This window comes from Heterocephalus glaber, unplaced genomic scaffold (genome assembly GCF_053883595.1).
Source record: "Heterocephalus glaber isolate CG9 unplaced genomic scaffold, H.glaber_assembly_v1.0 deba00000768, whole genome shotgun sequence".
NCBI lineage: Eukaryota > Metazoa > Chordata > Mammalia > Rodentia > Bathyergidae > Heterocephalus > Heterocephalus glaber.
In genome coordinates, this window is record NW_028258162.1 from 6,805,400 (window position 1) to 6,828,400 (window position 23,001).

Below are 23,001 nucleotides of genomic sequence, written 5' to 3' on the forward strand. Positions count from 1 at the left end.
ATCCCCAGCCCTCATTTGTTATCTATTTTGAGATAGGGTCTTGCTAAGTTTCCCATGCTTGGCTCCAACTTTCAATCCTACACAAGGACTCCCCTTGTTTGTTTTCTGAAAACTCATGATGTCGCAGACAAATAACACCACCCACAGTGGAGGTGGAGGTAAACTTTCATCTTTAATGATGATGGAACTGGAAAATGACCCCATCATCAATTGCTTTTGAATCGTTATAAGCATAATCAATAAATTATTCAGGACTTGGATGGAGAGATTTGAATTTAAGGTGTGACCCCCTGAAGTGATGACTTCACAGTTCCTTCCTTCATTCTATCCTTCTTTAGGGTTAAGACTTAATCCATCAAGCTGTCCTCAGATTTGATGAATTAGTATGTCCTCAGTCAAAAGTGTCCATGGTTATAACAGAACTCAGCAAATTTGAATTAAAGCAAGGAATTGGAAAGATAGAAGGATTCCAGAGACGGAGACCAGAGGCACTGCAGAGCCACCCCAGTGGGGACAGTGAAATGACTGGAAAGGGCAGAACCAGACTTCAGAGCCTGCGGGGATCTGAATGTCAAGGATGACAGAAACTAAAGACAAAATCTCCAAGATTCCAGAGGATTTCTAAGAGTGAATTCCAACTGCTGCTGGATCATTTGAGAGTATGCCCAAGTGCTTCAGAGCTGCAGAGCTCCTTGGGGAAGGAGCTGAACACTTGATTCGTCATCAGGGCAACTGTGAAGAAGTCAGTCGCAGAGGAGGCCAGCTGGCTCCCTTGACCGGGCTCTGTGTTCAGAGATCACAGCCCTGTAGTTCAAGCACATCTGTGCTTTGAGCCAGGAAGTATGGCTTGTGTCTCAGAGGTGTGAGGGGTCTGCTTGTTGGAACAGAGACTAACAAGTTTGTGGGAACCCTGTAGGCTCCCATTCATAGGGAGCAGGTTTCAGAAGTGCACCCCACTGCCCCAGGGTGGAGCAGGAACACAGAAAGGGAAGATGACACCACCGATGGGGGGCAAAGAGGCATATGCAGAAAGGGAGCTAGGCCTTAGCTGATGATTTCCCTGATCCAAGCAGTGAGTACGTTAAGAAATGTTGTATTAGAGATTTTGGAAATTTCAAGAATGTGTCAGAGAGCGAAAATCAAGGTGATTCCCATAGAGTTTTCAACTTCAGTACATATGAAAACCCCAGTTCCCAGCTACTAGTGATGGACAAATTTTTTTTTATATATAGTGTATTACATTTATTGATTTGCAAATGTTGAACCATCCCTGTATCCTTGAGATGAATCCTACTTGGTCAGGGTCTATAATCTTCTCGATGATTTGCTGCATTCTGTTTCCAGTATGTTATTGAGGATTTTTGCATCTATGTTCATTAGGGAGATTGGCCTGTAGTTCTCTTTTTTGGTTGGATCCTTCTCTGGTTTTGGAATCAAGGTAATGCTTGCTTCCAGGAATTAATTTGGGATTATTGCTTCTTTTCAATTTCATTAAAAAGTTTGAGAAGTAGCAGCATTAGGTCGTCTCTAAATTTCTTGTAGAATTCAGCAGTGAATCTGTCAGGACCTGGGCTTTTCTTTGTTAGTAGGTTTTTAATCACATTTTCAATTTCACTGACTGATATTAGTTTATTTAAAATTTTTATATCTTTTGATTCAGCTTGAGTAATTCATATGTGTCTAGGAATCTGTCCATTTCTTCTGTGTTTTCCGTCTTACTAGAATACAGTTTCTCAAAGCAGATATTGATGGTCTTCTGTATTTCTGCAGGATCTGTTCTGATTTTACCCTTTTCATTCCTAATTGCACAGATTTGAGTCTTTTCTGTACTTATTTTGATAAGTTTGGCTAAAAGTTTGTCAATTAATGATAAATTAGTTAGGTAGGTAGACAGATAATAGATTTAAGGACCAATTTTATGATTATTTTCTCTCCTATTCTCTCCTCTAAGACTAGAAGCCTGGCTGCTTCAGCACTTTCTCCCCAGTTCTGTGGGCCTTAATCTTTTTTTTTTTTTTTTGGTACTGGGGATCGAACTCATGGGCCTTAATCTTTTAGTTGTCTGTTACTTCTCCTAGGTGTAGATCAAATCCTCCCATTTCAAATTGTGTTTTTCAGACACCACATCTTGGACTTCCTAGTTTCCAGAACCTATTGTAACTGCTATAGAACATTAGACGTTATTCCTCCCATCCAACTGCACTCTTGTCTTAAAAACTGCTTCCCGAGATACGAGGTAGCCATGCTGGTAAAATTCTTCCTGCTGCCCACCTTACACCTGATGTAACCATACAGGTTGACACCTTGTAGCACCACACCCATGATAACCACCGCCAACCACTTTACTCTGAAGGAGAAGAGAGCACTAAAGGCAAATATCACCCACAACACTGGACAGGCAATAAGTCCTAACCAAAATATTCTTGATTCAGCCTCTGAAACACTTTTATTCTCTTGAGAAGTTGCCTTCCTGGACTCAAACACCCAGTGGCTCTTTCCATCCTCATCAATATGATTCCACCAACATAGGCCAACCATTAATCTACCTGTGACATTCTTCACTGCCCAAAAGTCACATGACAACAACAAGATAATGGTCACCATACAGGCAATAAAGCTCCTGCTGAGCAATTCATACAGAAGATAGACTATAATTGCACTGACTCGAAAGAACAAATGGAAAAATGATGCCACCGGATGTCTGATTTTGGATCTTTTTGGTCTACTAACTGTCTCTTCTTCTGCATCAAACAGTGAAACATCTTCAGCGTCATCATTACTGTCCTGCAGCAATATGGCGGGCCTCCACCAGCCCCACTCAACAAATTATTTCCTGTAAGTTGTGATCCTTTTGAAGACAAACTGATCCACTTGGCCTCGCAGGGTAAATACACTCTAGAAATGCCAACGGCTCTTGATAAATTTTAATTAACCACTTTTAAATGCGTTACCCTCCTGGCTGTAACAAACTTTACTTACAGACTTTAAACTTCTGCCAGGTAGTATCGTGACCTTTTTTTGTGGGGAACTTTATAAACATTTCAGGGTTGCAGAATCACACTGGGATTGTTTTTTCTCCCAGATTTTCTTTGTACATTGCAATTTAGATAGTTTTCCAAAAGGATTCATTCTGGCGTGAACCTTGATAGAATGTGAAGCAAAATTTCTCCTGCTGGAAGCTTGGCTGGAAGCCTAGAAGATGGGCCGCATAAATTATTTTAAATGCTACACAGCCTTGAATCCTATTTCTTTCTCCAGTGTTAAGTCTGGGCCAGGATGCCTTGAAGTGAGATATGGAACAAGCAAGAGCACACTGCAAGAACCATCCCTATTGTAAAACTCATTTGGAGTTTAATTAGATGTCATTTTGAAAGATGTGTGTTATTTGAACAAGACCAGACCCCAGCAGGTTAAACAGCAATCGGGCAAATAGAATAAGAGCTCTTGTGTTAGAGAGAAAAGTTAAAACGGGGCTTTGATATCCTGGGAGACTGCCCAGTTGCACATGAAGCAACAAACTCTGGTAAGGGCTGGGGTGTGCGTGGATGGGAAAGGGCTGCGGATTTCTCCTTGCTTTGCTTTAGTGCCTGACATGAAGCTTTACTGAGGCACTGGGATGGGAGTTCACTTACTTCAGGCAGATTCCTCCAGTCAGGTTGATTTCCTTGACATAAAACCACAGCAAATAACTGACCTGGCATGCACCACACTGAGGCATGGAAACATTCGATGCCTACTAAAACCAGAAGGAAAGTGCAGACGGGTGGCTTTTTGCACTTCTCATAAACATCCAGCCGGGATCCCTAGATCATAAAGAGATGCTCTGGAGTTACCCGTGTCGGTTTCCAGAGACCAATTTTCTCTCTCTGTCAATAGTAATCAGTGCCACCCATGTGACAGCTGAGGAAGGGGCTCCACTCTATGACATGGCATCACCGACCTCTCAAAGCCCAGTTTCTGTATGCATTAAATGAGAGTAAAAGTACTACTTACTCGCAAGGGTTATGATGAGGAAAAATATTTAGGCTCGTGTTCTACCTTAACACTTAGTAACAGCTGTGCCATCCTTCTTGCTGTCTGGGAAGGAAGCATTGATTTCAATAACAAAAATGCTATCCTAGCTTAAGATTAATGCCAGGCAAAAACAAAGGGGAGCAATGAACTAGATGGACTGATTGCAAAATAAGCAGTGCAACTAGAAATTGCACGGGTAGGGAGCCTCTTTCCTCACAGTCTTCTTATTCCTTCTCCCTGAGAATCGTTTTTCTCCATTGTCTCAGTCAGTGTGAGCCTTTCCCAAGCAAAGGGAGTGTGTTCAAAACCTTTAGGGGTAGAAATTTAAATATTTAAACCCAAGTCAACACTTAGAACTGACAGTGGGTTATAGATTTAAAGAAGTTCTTCCCTTTCTTGTCTATTCATTTGCAATTTATTTATGGTTTTATAGTAAATCAAATAATGCCTCTGAGTTGTCCTTTTATGTTTTGTTTTGTTTTAAGACAGGGTCTTGCTACATAGTTCACACTGGCCTTGAACTCACTATGTAGCCCAGGCTGGCCTCAAACTCATAGTGATCCTCCTGCCTCAGCCTCAGAAGTGCTGGGATCACAGGCAAACATCACCAAGCCTAGACAAGTTTCATTTTTAAAACTTTTCCACATGTCTACACCTAATTTCTCTGTTTGAAAAATGAGAAAAAAAAATTTCCACTATATCTTAAAGTACTTTAAAATGAAATCTGTGCAATATAAAATCTTTTAAGCTTATGGAATCAAGGTTCACATTGACAGCTAAAGTCATTCTAATCTCTAAACTCCTTCTACTCATAGAACATTTCCAATACCAAATACATGTGCATTGAAGGGCGAGGAGGAAGGTGAACACAAATCAACCATTTTTCAAGTCTCTGGACACCATTGGTCATCCTACCGTCCAGTTTAACTCTGACTCTAACTCTGTAGAATTAGCACAGCCCACAGGTTAACAACTGTCTCATGAGACTGCCTTCCACTCATGCACCAATGGAAAGTCTTGGGCCCTCTGTGTTTCTAACCAACCTGCTACAAACTGGGAATCCCTCCATGACCCACTCTTCAACTTCAGTAATTTGCTAAAGTCACTCACAGATCTGAGGGAAACAGTTTATTTACTGTTCATCATAGAGGACTCAACTCAGAAGCACTCAGATGGAAGACATGCCAAGGGCAAAGGATAGGGGAAGGGGACCTCCATGCCCTCTCTGGGAGCACCACTTTCCTGGCATCTCCAGGCATTACCAACTTAGGTCCAAACCCCATCATTTAGGAGTTAGTATGGAAGTTTCCTTACAGAAGCATGATGGATTAACTTGGGGGCCAGTGGGGAGTAACTCAATCTCTAGCCCCTGTCCCCTCCCTAGAACATTCTAACCCTCTAATCATGTTGTGGCTCTGAAGGGGAGAAGGCTGCCAAGCACAACTACATCATTTCACCCCAGAACAAGGCAGCAACAAGAAGTTGCAGGGGGCAGTTCACATGTAACAAGGAGGGTGGGAGTAGCTAGATTTCTTGGCAATCTGTGACTTGGTTAATGTGAATATGTAATTTGGAGGACTCAAAACCATAGGGGCTATTCTTAGTTGTCAGGTAACTGCCTTTGGTGCATTTAGGGTGAGTGTAGCGTGGTCTCAGGGGGAAGCCCAATAAGGAAAGTGGCTGGTGGGGGACATAATCAACTCTTCAAGAAGGGGAGCTGACCATCCTCCAGCCAGAGCCTGAAAACTAGGCTGAAACAAAGTAAAACAGTCCATATTACAGAGGAGCGATGTAACCAGCGAGAATTGGGCATATTGTGGTTACATTTGAAAAAAGAATCAAGTTGCTAGTGATTTAGATGTGGATGTGGGACCCAGAGGATGTGGGGAGTCTCCCAAGAACCCCAGGTTTTGGAACCTGAGTAGGAAACAATGCAATTACCATTAACAAAGATGGATAAGATCACAGAATCCACAAGTTTGTAAAAAACAAATTAGAAGTTCTGTTTAGAACATTTTGTGTTTGAAATACAAGACATCTAAGTGAAGTTGTAGCACAGAAAATGAATTCATGGCTCTGAAGTCAAGAAAGATGTCTGGACTGGAGATATAAATTTAGGAGCGCTTGACATAAATAGGATGTTTAAAGCCATGGGACCCAATGAGATCATCCAAGACACGAATATAGATAGAGCAAAACTGTGGCCTAATGGCTGAGTCCTTGGGACCCTCCAACATGAAAAGGTTTAGCTGAAGGGAAGCTAAGAGTGGGAAAAGGGAGACACTGAGTAGAGGGTCTCAGGAGCTTAGTAAGCGAGGTGTTTCAAGAATGCAGAACTATTCCAAGTCACTGGAAATCTAATGTTCATATTAAACATGGCAACAAGATGCTGTTTTGACCATCAGATTAGGAAAAGCTAATCATGCTATCAAAGATTCAGTGCAATGGTTCCTCCAACTTACACCACAATTTTAAAACAACGGGGTTTAACTTCCTGAAAAGCAATTTAATTTATTTACAAGGAAGACTTTTAAATAGAACGTTAAAAGTTTCAAACTCAAGGACTGACCACATTTACTGTAGAGATGATTTCTAGGGTACTTGTTAAGTTTCCTGGATACACTGGTCAGAGGCCCCCTCCACTACTGAGCTAATTTACATAGTTTTTTATCCATTAGCTCATGGTACCATTTCACTTCACTCAAAGACACTATTGCTAATTTGTTTATATCTCTACCACTTGTAAAAAGATGTAGGTAGATCTTCCCATAGAGGTAGATTTCCCACACTCTCATTTATAGCCAACATCAGAAGTGGTGAAGGAGGTATTTTCCTCTATGCCCAGTGCTTGCAAGAGTGCCTAGCATTAGTAGGTATTCAAGTAACATTTGTTGAATTAATTAAAAGGAGTAAATGAATATATGAATGAATGAATGAATGAATGAACTGCATGGCTTTCCCCGGTGAAGGTGTTCCCCCACTGCTAAGGTATATCACTGGCTCTAACAAGAAAGATATTTAACATTCCCTTGGGGCAAGAGCCATGGTTGAAGGTACTTCAGGGAAAGGTCGGGAAGGGACAGTTCAGTGAACATGACTTGGATATCACCTGGCCTTGTACTCAACAGTGGCCCTCCCGATATTTCCTGATATCCCCTCCTTTTCTCTGGACACCCTTGGGTGTGGTTGAGTTCTGTCAGGCTGCCTGTGGTCCCAGATTGGCACGCCTCGGGTGGCCAGCGTTTTCCTGGATGTAACATGCAGCCACTTACTCCGGTCTCTGTCTCCGGCAAGCCTGAACACTCTCACTCCCCTGCTCTGCCCATGACCCAGCCAAGGAACTCTCCTTACAAATGGGTGAAAAGCTGCCCTGTTTGTTCCCAGGACTCTTTGGCTGTCTGCGATCAGGAGCAAGGTCCTTTGTATCTCACTGTGAAAAATCATCTAAGCACCTCTAAATGCTTCGGCTTCTGGAAGACAAAGTTGGAAAGGGAAGTGTTTTATTTACCAACTTGAGGTTTCTTCTTTGCTACATCCAAGACATGAGCAAATGGGCACAGAGCAGAACCTTTGTTGAAGGAAAGGGAAGTAAAAAGGCAGGACAGTGAGAAAAAAGGAGAAGATAAATTCATAAAATCTATGTACATTATTAACTTAGTCGACTGTTCACCCCTCTTATTAAAACTCTGCCTTCATATATGATCTCAAGCGCCCCCCCCAAAAAAATATATGCCTATTTTTAACTAGGAAGGTGAACACCATGTTTGGTTAGTATCAAACAGGGAAACCTATAGTTCTATGTAACTGATTAGTTTTTCATAAAACCATTTTCTTGTATTTACATCATTTTCTAGAAAATTGCCTCTTCTTATGCATGACATATTTCTTAGAAAAATTTTGTAGAAAGTGAACATTCTGGGAGTCAGAGATATTTTATCTCTTTTTTGTTTTGTTTTCTTTTGTTTCTTTAAATCTCCTGGACTTTCATTGCTATGATTTGCCTTCTCCCCAAATCCGGAGATTGAATCCAGGAACCCTCCCAGGCCAAAGAGTCATTTTACCACAGAGCTACATCCCCAGCCACACCTGCTTCCTACTGTTCTCCGGGAACACTGTAAAAGCTGATAAGACAGCAACAACTCTTAAGGATAAAGCTTCCACTTCAATCCAACCACATTTAAAGTATTCCCTATTCTTGGGCTGAGGCTGTAAGTCAGTGGTGTTGCACCTGCCTGGCAAGTGCAAGGTCCTGAGTTCGATCCCTGGCACGCACACACACACACACACACACACACACACACACACACACAAGTATTCCCTACTTTAAAAAGTAAATAAATCAAAACAGACCATACAGAATTCTCTGAATTCTTAATTTTAAAGAGATAAGTGACACATAGCAAAACATATATTTATTCCACGTACTTGAGAGTTTTGGGGAGATATTTTCTTGTTAGCATTGGCAACCATATTTGAGTGAAACAGGACTAAAAAAAATAGCTATAATAAATAATTTGCTTGCTCGAGAAGGATGATGGCTCCCTTGTCATTCAGGATTGGAGAAAAACTGAGCTTCGAAGCACTGATCATTTTCTCATTTTTCTGTCTCTATGTTCAGCCTAGGTTGCCTTACATCAACAAAACGCTCTGGTGTTTCAAATGCCTTCTATTTTACAGCTGCCCAGGCAACTATAAAAGAACTTTTCATTACATTTCAAGTGTATGTGCTTTTTCTTTTTAACTTTCTGAAGAATTTGGCAACTGTAATGTGCTTATTTCTGTCTTCTGAGTTTACTCCGTCATACTTTGGTTTATAGTTCCCAGGTAATGGGTGAAAAGTTCTCTTTGCAGAGACAAAATTGACTTCTAGAACAGTTGGTGTTGCTTTTTGAGGTAGTGAAAAGGTTGAATAGGAAAGGAACCTGAGATGCCTGGCTAGGGCCTGACCAGGGAGATGGATTACCTTTGGTGGCTGGAACCCTTGGGCTGTATATTCCCCAATACCTTCAGCTCAAGGGTGGGCTTGGTTGCTTATGAAATGATTTATGATCTAATTTGAAATTCTGTTTATGGCCCCACTACCTAGTTTATCACATTGTGGTGGATAACATAAATAATTGTATCCTGTAGATAGGAATTTCCAGCAGATGAGATTAGCTACAGAGCTATGGCATATGATCAGTCCCCTTAATCAAATCCACAAACAGTCAATCATTTTCAAGTTAAAGCTTTGCTTATACACTCACTACCTATCACTGTTGGGAAGAAAACTCTAGCACCAAATTTGGCATATACCAGCTGTTCAATGAAGTTAAATTTTCTTCCCTGTGGATCAATGCATTATGACGACAACTAGACCATTAAAGAGAAAACTAGAGAAAACTAGACATTCAGCAGTGGGGGGGGGGGCGGTAAATGCTGTGATTCAAATAAATAAGTAGAGGGAATTCCTAAGGGTGAAGGCAAGCAAGGATTCCTGTTGGAGCTTCAAACTTTCTATTAGCACGTGAAGGAGGTTAAAAGCACAAATCAGGAGCCAAAACAAGAGGACTCTGCTTTTCTTGGCTGTCAGACCTTCAGCTGTATGTTAAATTTTGCTTTCTTATCATTAAAATGAGGATAATACTATCTTCTACTTAATAAGATTAGTATGTTAATATACATAAAATGCTTATAACTGCCCCTGGCATGTAATAAGTCCTAAATAATTTTATTAAATAACTCAGGTCTCTAAGAAATTCTTCAGAAAACAGTTGGCTGAGAGTTTTCCAAACCTTCTTTGACTACCAAAACCCCGACCCCACTCGCCAACTAGACCCCTCTTTCCCACCCTCTCCCATCATAACTTCAGCTGGGAGGTCTATGCTTCCTAAAATTCCATAGGAAACCTGCCCAAGAAAGTTTACTGAATGTACTCTTATGAAAAATATTAAAAGAAAAGATTTGGAAAGGGTCACCAGCATATGTTCCGATTATAATTCTCCAAGCTTCAGAATCTAAGAGAAAATTCTAGAATATACCAAGAGAAAAAGTTCCAAGTTAACGAAGTGTATATAATGTGGGAATTTTTATCTGGTGTCTCCTGGAGAGGCACTGTAACAACGACTCAGAGGCTGCTTTTGCTAGAAGCATGGACTCTTCCCTTGGCCCTGCAGATGGCCAATGGGTAACTAAAGGCAGGATAAAAGCTTAGCACCTCTGCCCTTATTTTATACCTGTCTCCTTTACTGCTCTTGTAACTTTCCTTCAGAATCCTGCTCAACTCTGCATGTAGGCATGTTAATTATTTAAGGAGTGCTCCTCTGAAGCTGACAACACTTCCTTTCCAGAGCCGAAGCCATCAAGATAAGAGTACCAAAGACATTTACAAGATATCAAAGGGCATGATAATCAAAAGATTGTCAACTGGCAGCTTTGACGATATCCTGTTCCCGACCACCAGAACAGCATATTAAGTGTCCAGTTGCTGCCCTACACCTGAAGGAATGACTCTACCCCGACTTTCTGATTTCTCCTTTAATCTCTGTCCCTGATTCTCTCCTGCAGTCCCCTCGGATTCCAGAAATAGTGAGCCCAGTGGGGCCTTGGAAGCAGATCATCCCATAATAAGTCTATCCCCAGAACTGGGTTAATTACCCCATATAAAGCCTAAACAAGAGTGAGGATGCCATGGTGGGCACAGAATCTCCCCTTCTAGTGAGATTACCCAAGGAGCTTGACAGAAGCCGGCTGGTGATAATGATCAACCAGGCCACAGTTCTCAGCCAACTGTGCATGCTTCCAGCAGCCACCCTGGCCCCTACTTTGTTCCTCATTTAAACCTGAAGCTCATGTCAGGATCTCCAAAGACTCGGATAAGAATGTTCGGTCCCTTCATCTTCCTGCTATGGCTATCCTAACTAAAAGTCCTTCCTTGCTTTTGCACCATGACTTTTGCTTTTGACACCATGACTTTTTCAGTGAGTAACTAAACATGGTATGTTGGGGATCCCTGAAGGCAGGCCCTCTGTGGTTTAGGGATCTAGTAACAGCATCCTAATAATACTTAGTGTTAAGGTATAACAGGCACTCACTCATCCCAACAGTCTAGAGGTTATTCGGAAATCATAACAGTAATACACCCTATAGTTCACCCCTGTTTTAGACATTGAGGTTGCCTAGTTAGAAACTGGTGGAGCCAGGAATCCAAACAGGAATTCAGACCCCAAAACCACACACAGAAGTCTCTTCCATCTTCAATATTCAAGCTACTTCTCCCCTTACTCCATAACTGCTTCTACCTCAGGGACTCATCAACTCAATCCAGTAAGGCACCTTGTTGCTATGTCCTCTGGAGGAAAGGAACATTTCATCCTCACATAGCAGAAGTGTGTAAAGGGTAAAGGGAGAATAAACTTTCTTTCCCAAGCCCTTTTATAGGGACACAAATCCCATTTATGAGTGCATCTTCACTTTTAATATTATCACTTTGGGGATTACATTCAACGTATACATTTTGAGAAGGTACATACCTTCAAATCATGGCATATGGCTGTTAAACAAAGGGGTCAGACCTAAACCGAAATGTTCTCCTCTCCAATAAAGAGTTCTTTGTGCTGCTTCTCAGTGCTACATCAAAACTGGGGAATATCACTGGAATCTGTCTTTGTTGTTCTTTCAAAATGCTGACATTTAAAAATTACCACTGTTGGTTTGCTTTGTTTAGCTCCTAAAGCTGAAATATGCTGCAGAGTTTTCAAACACTGCACTGTGCGGCTGTTTGGTTTCTGTCTGGCTAAGCATCCTGCAGCACAACTACAAACCCAGAGATTCAAGGAGCCCCAGCTCTGAGAAGTGTATGTCTTGCTTCCCTTTTGTACATCTGGGCACCATAATAGTCAAAAAATATTCAAAAGGAGCCTTCCTGCAAGGAACAAAGTAGATTTTGTAGCTGTTATGGTTGAAAACTAATTCAGTAAAATGACTTTAAACTATTGAAATCCAACCCTACCCAGAACATTTTTCCCTCTTGTGTGGCAAATACAGCAGATGGGTAGGTTTAAGAAAAGGGGGAAAAATATTTTCAAATACTCAGAAAAATATGTACTTTTTAAAGGAAAATCTGAAATATATACATATTAAATACACAATCATATTTTTGATATTGAACTTCTTGAAATTAAATATATCTATTTCATCCACATTACCTTCAGTAAACATCAGTATTATACTTGCTGGGGTATTTTTGACTATTACTCTCCTTAGATGCCATCATACATGTGCTTGCATATAGATATCACACACAAATCATACATACACAGCACACTTCTGCTACTAAATATTTAGTGAGATCTTTATAGTTTCCAAAAAGCGACATTGTCCACCAGTGGGTAGTAGCAGATGAGGATACACCTCCATGACCCATTCCGATGTGCTCACTAGGTACCAAGACCTGCTATAGCTTGGATCTTGAGTGTTTCCCCATGTCTTGGGCCCCAGAAAAGTGCTATTGAAAGGTGGTAGAACCGTTAAGAGTTAGGACTTAGTGGAAGGTCAGTGAGTCATTGTGGCACATCTTTGAAATGAATTGAATGATTCTACTCCCTGCCCTTCTCTCTTTTCCTTTCTGACCATGACGTAAGCTATTTTTATTCCGCCTCATGCTTCCACCATATGCTACTTTGCCACAGGCCCAAAAGCAACCAGATCAACCCAGAACATCCAAAACTGTGAGCTAAAATCAACTTCCCCTCTGCAGACCTACTTGCGAAAGTGCATGGTCTGTCAACCACGTGTGCTAGAGTTCACAAAGAAGTTTAGTGAAAATAGGGATCCACAGGTCCCACTTCCAGCCTATTGAATACTATAGGTGGTCCTCGAATCTGGTTGGTTACTTGTACATTAAGGTTTCATAATCACAGAGGTTTACCAAAAAGATGGGAGAAAAATAGGATTAAATTTTTTAAAAAGAAGAATTATAAATAAGAGGTCAAAATAATCTCCATTTCTGAGAAAGAAAAGATACCTTAGGTCCCATAGATATTTCACGAACACATAATCCATAATATTCCCTTCTGACTCCCTAATTGCAGGTGCACATGTTGAAGCAAGCAGGAGGGCCTGTGGGACATTTGGCAAGGACACCTAGGAGCCACGGTGGGTGGCAACTGAAACACCTGTTCTACTACTTCCTGAGACTGAAAGTCAGGGGACATTGGAAGGTATTCAAGCACACTTGGTGTTACCAGTGGGCCCACATGTGTTACACTTGAAAGGAAGGAATCAAGAGGAGGGAGAGAGGTTGTCAACGATTGTCTTTTAGATACAAAAACATTAACTGGACAAAAATGCCAATCCAACCAAGACACCAAGACAACAAGGGCAAACTAGGACTGTCTTAAGAAAACAGGAACATATGGTTGCCTTCTCTATGAGCATCTGGCTTAGTTACTTTTCTTGTTGCTGAGATAAAATACCAGACACCCAAAGTTAAAGGGAGAAAGGTTTATTTAACTCACAGTTTGTACATTTTTCAGGCCATATTGGCTAGCTCCAAGGCAAGGTGGCATGGCAGAGGAGAAACAGTTCATGGCAGGCAGAAGATAACAAGCAAGAAGGAACAATTACAACTCTTTCTCTCCCTTCTATCTTATCCAGGCTACTTAGGGCGGGCAGCACTCACACCCTTAATCCTAGTGCCCTTGAGCCCAGCATTGCACCATGAATCAATCCCAGAGTCTCACACTCTAGACCAGCCATCTCTAAAAAAGTCTCACTTATGACTACATGAGGCTTTGGAGGGAGATCTAGACACAAGCCACAACAGCATCTCTCTTACACAATATTAACCACAGAAAATATTCAGCTTGATTTGACTGTTACAGCTTATATAGCACTCCAAATGGTAATTTTCTGTCTTCCTAAATCTTTTGTTGTGATGGTTAATTGTATGTTTTCATTAGATTTTGCTTAGGCATACACAGATAACTGGCAAAACATTGTTTCTGGGTGTTTCTGTGAGGGTGTTTCTGGAGGACTTTAGAACGTGAATCATTTGACCGAATAAGGAACGTCCTCCAACACCAAGGTGGCTAGGCAGCATTAAGCTTACCAAATAGAATGAAAAGCAGAGGAAGGGTGAGTTTGCCCTCTGCTTGAGCTCAGACACACATCTTCTGCTGCTCTTGGACAGTGGTACTCCTGGTTCTCTGGCCCATGGACTTGGACTTGGGCTGGAGTTATGAACATCAATGCTCCTTGATCTTTGGCTTACAGAGAACAGAACATGGGGCTTTTCAGCCTTCACAATCTTCTAACTAATCCCTCATAGTAAATCCCTTCCCATATATCTGTATAGAGCCTCCCTGGTTCTGTTTTTCTGAAGAACCTTGAGTAATACATTTGTTTTAGTTCTTGGTCACTTCTCTTTTTGGCCATATTTTAGACTTCCTTTTTCTTTAGAGAGAAATCCAGATAAGGTATTCAGATACTCATTTCTTTGCTCATTTATTTATGTGACAAGTATTTATTGATAGTGTTATGGCTTATATTCTAGTCTTATGCACTGATAGGGAGCTTATGGGAGAGGCTGGATCATGGGTGTGTGATACTGGATTGGTCCACTGATTCATTTAATATAGGTCTAGGAAGGCTATACTTTCAGGGATCATTTCTATAGTTGGTAACACACTTCCAGGTGAAACAGAATGGATTTACTGAAGACAGAAGACCCACTCTGGGTGTGGGTGGCACCAGTCATTGGCCTTTAGCCTAGATGGAATAAAAGGGGAAAGCAGAGGAAGGCTGGTGCTTCCTGCCTGTCACACTATGGACTGTTTCTCCTCTGCAATACCCTCGGCCATGCTGCCTGACCTTGGAGCCAAGTGACTGTGGACTGAAATCTGTACAAGCTGTGAACCAAAATTAAACCTTTCCTTCTTTCACTTGTCGGTGTCAGATATTTTGTCCCCACAATGAGAAAAATAATTAAGACAAATAACTCATCACAGCCAGACTCTGCCAATGACCCAGTAGTGATGAAACCAGTTACATTCCCTGACTGTCAGGAAATGGAGAAAGTAAACACTGGAAAAATAAACCAGTGTACTTGAATAAACATTTTAACAAGTGCTATGAAGCATGTATGAGGAAGAAATGTAAGAGGAATACGAGTGAGCTGGCTGCAATAGGGCAGGGGAAGGCTCAGGATAAACAAGCACTGTCCTTTGAATCCAGCATAAAGCAATAGTTCTTTAACCAATATTTCTATTTCTTTAACCAATATTTCATTGTTTCTGTTGAAACAATGACAAAAGTGATATATTTTTCTTATGAATTCTGAGGGAGATGCCTGACCCACAGGCCCCTTTGAAGAATGAAAACAGTGTCCCTTCTGATATGTTGACCACCGTGACCCCACTGGGCAGAGGTGACCTGCCTGGAGGACGGACCTCAGCACAAAGGGATCCTGGATGTAATTAGACTATGAAGGAAAGCAGCGGCCTGTGATATGGCATGGCCAAGTTACCCAGGGCCACTGTAGAGAAAATTAATACATTTAGTTATTAACAAAATTAGCATATGAATAATGTAGAGTTTAGAACCAGATCTGAACACTGCTTCTACTCTCATATTGGTGTGACCTTCATATTTGTATTTTATAATTTCCTCACCTGTGAAATGAAGATAATAATAGTTCTTACCTGATAGGATTTTTGCTAAGAATTAAATTAGTCCACACGGTTTAATTGGCATAGATCAATGCCTAGCATATTGTAGGTGCTCAATAAACAATTTTCAAGTATGTATTCTATTTATTAAAATATATTTATATTATATCATATTATAAGTATATATTTTCCTACTAGGAGCACTTTGTACCAGATTATGAAGAACTAACTCAATAAGACCCACTTACTTATATTGAATCGAAGAAATGCATAACAGGACCCAGGATAGAGTACTACAGAAGCCAAGACACACAGAGAGAAATCAGTGACCAAAAGCCCTGAATAAGCAGAATCCATGGGGCATAAAAAAGAGTCCACCCTCAATAAAGGCAATGGGGTCATGGAGAATGAGAAACTATGAACCAGACTGGCAGACCCATGTGAGCATCTGAGTATTACTATTTCATTCTAAAAGTTGTTTCCGCTCTTATCAGAATTACAAAGCCAGTGGATTCCCATGCGTGGATTCCACGCTGGGTCAGTCGCCCCTCATAATGACAGTGTAGCCACGCCTACTCACTCACTACTGTGAGTGGCTCTAGGCTTCCATTCCCATACCCGAAGTCCAGTAGAAAAAGATAAGACATCTTTTTTTTTTTTTTTTTTGAGCAGGTTTTTCAATTGTCCTGATACCGTTTTGTTGGTTTTCAGTGGGACCCTTGCCCATCTCGGAACCAATTGCTGTGTCTGAGAGAATGAAGTATTCTGATGAGTCAGCCTTGCATCACAGCCCTAGCACTGAGGCTGAAATCACTAAAGCTCAAACTGCACGGACTGAGACGGGTGGTGAGGGGGTTCTCTCTCCACAAGAAAACTGGGGGTAAACCTGAATGAAGCCACCAAATAATAACCTCCACCACGGTTAGTAGGTATAAGGAATGCATGAACGCAGCTGCTTTTCTTGAAATGAACAGAAGGTGGCGACACACCAAGCTGATAGGTACATGGCACAGCTGGGTCCCCTCTCTATAGCCTCTCAGAGAGGAGTACTCAAGGTAGAAGCTGGACACTTTGACTTTTAATCATCTCTCCACACTTCCACCACCAACTACAGGAAATCTACTCTTTTCAATGCTGCCTTAGTCGTAAGAGTTGGCCAAAGAGCTTGAGGTAAAATATTATGTAGGAAGAAAGGGGCATTGCACATGAATGCATATATTTTATGGTAGACAAATCTACTCCAAAATTAATTTCCATCATTTCTGAAAGTCCTGGTGAGTGCATTTAATCAAGGATCTTATTTCCTCACTTCAATGAACCTTCTTTAAAGTTCAATAGTTATATTATAACCTTCCTTGTGGCAATGAGGACTGTGACTTAGTATTCAAGAGATGATGTCCAAGAACTCCAGGCTCTGAAAAGAAACACAGGGTAAGGGCCCATGAAAAATCCTTCCGGCTAGATGGGTCCAGTCCTTTCAGTGTTTCTGAGGTAATGTTTGCTAAATTCAAACCGCCATACTCAGAAAATTGGAGTTCAGAATGCCAGATGGAAACACTTTAAAAAACATAAAGAGGAAACCAAAGAGGGCATGGTGGTACAGATCTGGGAGGCTGAGGAGAAGGGTCGCAAGTTCAAGCTCATCATGGGCAACTGAGTGACTTGGCAGGACCCTGCTGTAGCAGGGCTCTCCCACAGAGAGATGCGACACTGAGGCTTATCTCTCCAGGAAGCACATTTATTTCTGCAGGCATGAACTCAATGGACTAAGACCCAAAAGCCTGGGCACCAATCATGGACAGAGTTTTGCCTTTTACACAGTTTTTTCTGTCTCCCTTACATGGTGTCATGGCTGGTGTCTAGGTGTTCCCCCCAAAGCCTCATGAAATCACAAGTGGGACTTTTTCAGAGGTGGCTGAATCTATAGTGTGGGACTGATTCATGGTGCAATGCTAGGTTCAAGGGCACTAGGATTAAGGGTATGAGAGCTACCTGCCCTAAGCAGCCTGGATAAGATAAAGGGGTCAGAAAGGCTGTTAAATTCCCTTGCTTGCTTGCTTTTGCCGTCTTCTGCCACCATGAACTGTTGCTCCTCCACCATGTGCCACCCTGCCTTGGAGCCAGCATATTATGGACTGCAACCTCTGCAAACTGTGAGCTAAATAAACGGTTTCCTCTTTAACTTTTCGTGTTGGGTATTTTGTCTCAGTAACGAAAGAAAAGTAACTAAGACTACTGTAGCCTGATTGGGTACAATCTGTGTCACAGAGCCCTGCTAAAACTACACATGCATATCTAGGAACTAACTGTGCTGTGTTGCCTTTCTTTCTTCTTAGAAGGCCCTCACCATATTCCTTTGGGAAGGACCCTGCCACACTATCTCTTATTTAGTGAAGTTGATTAATTAATTAAGGGACTGGGGGATGTAACTCAGTGCAAAGGCTCTGGATTGAAAGAAAAGAAAGGGAAGAAATGTAATAAAGACATATTAGTTTTGCACTGCAGTTGCTCTCTTATTCCCTATTAGTTCCAACAGTGATTATTAAAAGGATCCAGGTTCCTGTTTCTGACATTCTACCGAAAATCTACCACTCCAAACTTTTCCATTAGTCGTAAGTTTTGGAAGGATAAAAAGTAGCCACAGTCATTTATATACCTACATCCAAATATCAAAACATTATTCTTTAAAACTTGCATCTCTGTGCTCTTCATTTCATCTCTGTCATCAAGTCATGGATGATCATAACAGAATTTCTGTGCTTTGTGTCCTTTGGAATGCACAACCTTAAGTGCAGTATAGATTGTTACTGCCTCAGCAAGAATACAAATGTTTCTGCATTCCAAAGAAGAATGCATCTGCAAATGCAAAGACAGCTGTGAGGGAGGAAGAGAAAATATCCACACAGTTCCAAATCTGTTCTTACATTTCCGCAGGTCTATGCTTTTCCAAGGTCTATGCTTCTCACAAACCTTTTGCAAGGTGTCAAACTTTTAAGGGTCAGCAGGTAAAGTTATGTTTCAGATTCTTTTCTATTTCTTTTAAGAATCACATTTTCGAATTCATATAACAAGAGGACAAAAGGAAGATGAACATTCTCTCAGGAGACTTTTTGTCAATATAAACCTAAAGCTCCTGTAATACAAATGTGTGAATTTCACTATGTGTCTGGCTGGGTGGTAAATCCTTGCTGATTGTAGTTAGCATCGTCACTACGCAGAAGTTTTCTGTGAACACGATCTGTACTTTTTACGAGCTATACAGTATGCAGAAAAGCTGCTCAGATCCTCTGGGGGACGACTGCTGTGGCCTCACTTTGCACTTAACAAAGCTTGCTTTATGACTGAGCCCAGTTTGAGATGGGGGCTTTGAGAGCAGAAGAAAATGGTGCGACCTGGATCTATCTTTGAAGTCGCCCAGAAAACTATCTGGACGCAGGGACCGCAACCCCAGAAAGCAGAGGACAGCGGCAAGCAAGTATCTGTGCACAGAGGTCAGAGAGGGGAAACCGCTATCCCAAGGACTCAGAAAGTGAAAGTATCTGGAAAAGATTTCACCTACTTAATAGTGGTACTCACTGGAATCAGCATTACAGGTGGCTTGTTTTACATGATTTTCAAAGAACTTTTTTCTTCATCCAGTCCTAGTAAGATATATGGGAAAGCCTTAGAAAAATGCAGAACACATCCCGAGGTGATCAGTTTCTTTGGTGAGCCTGTTAAAGGCTACGGGGAGATGATGAGATGTGGTCGAAGGCATCATGTCAGTTTTACTGAATATATAAAAGATGGGCTGAAACACATGTGAAATTCTACATTGAAGGGTCCGAGCCAGGGAAGCAAGGAACAGTGCATGTGGAAGTGAAAGAGAATCCAAAGAATGTGAATATGAATTCTGGCACATATTTGTGGAAGTGGAATCCTAACCTAGAAGAACCATTATCATTGAAGATAATCGATTCCAAGATAATTAAAAGAATCAAGCAAGCATACTGTTCCCTGGTGGGTGTGAAATGGTGCAGATTCATTATGATCTTTACAATTCTCTTCCAGAATCTGTTCAGAAGAGTAAGACAGTATAGCACTCATAAAGGTGAATGTAATAGGATATTTGATACATTTAGACAAGCCTTTCTTGTGAAAAATCATGAAATAGATCATAAAACATATTTTATTAGTGAATTTTCAATTATGGCAATATTTCTGCTCTAATATCATTCATGATGAGAATTTTTCGTTACTGAATGTTTTACAACATGTAAATAAACAAATTTCAATAAAAAAAAAAAGAATCACATTTTCTTTCCTTACTCTAGCTGAAATTACACACAGCACATTTTCTACCTCTGTGACTTTGTCTTTCATACAGGTCAGTTCACATGGTTTATTTTTTCTTGTTTATCATCAACTTGGTCTTTACTTTCTGTTTTCTGAGAAATACATTCTGAGGGTCCATGTTTTCTAGCTTTTCCTGCAGGGGATTAAGGGATGATTATCCAGTCCTATAAAGCAATCTTGAAAGCTTACTTACAATGAAAATCCTAGTGTCCTTCCTTTAAACAAAATCTTTCTTGGAAAGAAATAAACATTTTCTCTCTTTTTTTTGTTCAGGTAATTATAACTATCACTCTTCATAATAATAATACTTTCTTTGGCAGGCATTTTCTGTGTTCTAATAGGAAAATTCTAATTCCAAAGCTTAAACTTGAATGGATTAACAAATGCTAAGACTATCCTTCAGGAGTTCACTCAAAACCCTTCCCTAAAAAGGTAACTACAAATTGGAAAGAGGCATATGGTTGCCTGAATGGAAAAAATGGGTCATTCCATTGAAGAGATGAAAAGATGGACACATCAAAGGCTTTAGAAATTCCTCTGTCATAAGGTTGAAACAGTGCAATAAAGCAAAGTCTAAATGAGCTGGAGATCATTATAAAAATAATAAACTGTCACACAAATGCACGCCTTGAAGTATATATGCTACCAGTGACCACTTGTCAAGCAAAGGACAGTAGGAGAAAATTGCAATGTAAAAGCATAAAGGAAATGGAAAATTAAATTCCCTGTATGCTTTGATGTGTTTGTCAGTCTTCCATTTCCATAAAAAATATCTGAGATAGTTGGTGGTCTGGTTCGTGCAGTCATGTCATTCTTGATGCCGGGGCTGCTGAGGGGTCTGACAGGCCCGGCCCGGAGGTTCCCCAAGCCGTGTACCCAGATCCATTCCAAGCCACCGCGGGAGCAGCTCGGGACCATGGATGTCGTCATTGGGCTTACCACCTGTTTCCTGTGTTTCCTCCTGCCATTGGGCTGGGTCCTGTCACACCTGGAGAGCTACAAGAAGCGGAAGTGAAGGGGGCTGTCCTCTCCCTTCCCTGTAACCTGACCACCTTGCCAACCCATCCAGATCATGTCTCCTGCATTCCAGGTGGGTCTACCCTGATCATGTTGTTCAATTCCAGTCACCTCTTCTGCAATCATGACCTCTGGATATCTCCATGGTGACATCTGGGACCACATACATTGGCCCTGCTTGGTGGGGTCCCTCTTGTAACAATAAAGTCTATTTAAACCTTGGTTCAGAAAAAAAAATATCTGAGATAATCAACTTATAAAGAGAAAAGGATTGTTTTAACTTGCAGATTTTGAGCTTTCAGTCTAGGAACAGTTGTCCTCATTGCTTGAGGACTATGGTGGTACATTGTGGCCAGAGTACCTGGTTGTACAAATGCAATTACCTAAAGCGGTAGAAGCAAAATAGAGAGAGAAATAAAGGGGCTGGGTCCCCACTATTGCCCCTCAAGGACACAGCCCCAGTGATCTAAAGGCTTCTGTCAGGCTCCAGCCTCCTAGAAGATTCACTTCCTCTTCCTTCTAATTCATTTTCTTGTCTGTACATTCTAACTCCTGGCAATGGTGCCCATATCTATTAAATTAGTCACGTTAACCTTGTATAGCTCTCTTCTCCTTCTTGACTTACATTCACTAAGATTCTATTTTCTTTTGTTGTTCTGCTCCCCCAGTAATCTCCCAGGTGGCTTCAGTGCTTAGACGCTCTCTGCATTCTTTGATCTGTGGCAACAGATACTTCCTCACAACTGGAAAGAAGGTGGCCAAGGCCAAACATCTGCTCTGAAGAAGCTTTGAGTCCAAAGTAAGCATGGATCTAGAAAAGTAAATTTATGCATAGACTTAGACATTAAAGACACACAGGGGTCAAATAAGAATTGCAGCAAAAACTTTTAAGGAAGTTTTTAAACGCCAGTGATGAGATGCCTGTTTAAGAGAATCAAGAAGAAATAGTGTCTTTGTTACTTCCTCTTTGCTGAGATAAAATACCCAACACCCACAAATTAAAATGAGAGGTTTATTTTAGCTCACAGTTTGAAGAGGTTTCACCCCATCCTCAACTGGCTGCAAGGCAGGGCAGCATTGCAAAGGGGCATGGCAGAGGAGAAACAGTCCATAGCACAGCAGACAGAAAGCAGCAATGCAGCAAGCCTTCCTTTCTCTTTTATCTCTTCCAGTCTGCCAACCTATTGATTGGTGCCACCCACACCCAGGGTGGAGCTTCCCCTATCCATACCCAGAATTATTCTAAATCAATTTAGCTATCATACACCCTTAATCCATATTCACACACCCTAGATCCAGCCACTTCCAAAAAGCCCCACCTATGAACACAGGAAGCTTTGGGAGGGCATCTAGATACAATCCATAAAAGTGGTATAAAGCTTGGAGGCTTTGGAGTATCTTTAGGTAGTTCTTACTGGTTAGCGTAAAAGATGCAAACCAGGACATGATGGAAGGTGGGTCTAGAGCAGTGGGATGCATGCCACAGAGGGCTGTTGGTATCATTGAAAGCTCTGGAAGGTTTGCCATCACTGGTCTAGAGAATGGGCTGTAAGAGTAAGGGTCCAGGAGGAAGAGTTATCATACTCAAAAAGTTTATGTGAATGGAATTTAACAAGGGGACTATACCTACACAAAGGTCTACTGGAGCAAGAAACCATTAACACCTCTGGCTGGGAGAAGTGACAGAAGGAATGGTATCACTGGAATCTGGAGTTGAGACCATGTAGGAGAGGCCAGGTGCAATGTTGCAGAAGACAGCCAGCCACTACAGCTGACTGGGAGCAAGCAGCAGCGATATGGAGAGAATAAGTTGATTCCTCTCTCACTTCCTGCCAGCTCATCTCCCAGTGCTTCTTATTGGACATAAACAAGCAGAACCTAGAGAGGAAAGAAGCCATAAGCCATCCTTCCTGAACACAGAGCCAGGGTGAGAAGGAGACAGGGAGTATAATGTGGTGGAGAGCTGAGCACAGATATTCTTGAGTAG

General features: G+C 41.4%; 1 long non-coding RNA gene and 3 pseudogenes across 2 annotated transcripts in view; 2 read left to right on the forward strand and 2 right to left on the reverse strand.

Annotated features, from left to right (window-relative positions):
• LOC110344873 (uncharacterized) overlaps nt 1-23,001 on the reverse strand; it is a 157,275-nt gene that overhangs the window by 42,501 nt on the left and 91,773 nt on the right. The gene's annotated exons all lie outside the window — the stretch shown is intronic.
• Nucleotides 2,149-2,814, reverse strand: LOC101707289 (Golgi apparatus membrane protein TVP23 homolog B pseudogene; annotated as a pseudogene).
• Nucleotides 15,340-19,633, forward strand: LOC101706930 (mitochondrial import inner membrane translocase subunit Tim21 pseudogene; annotated as a pseudogene).
• On the forward strand, nt 20,783-21,266 carry LOC110344872 (cytochrome c oxidase subunit 8A, mitochondrial pseudogene; annotated as a pseudogene).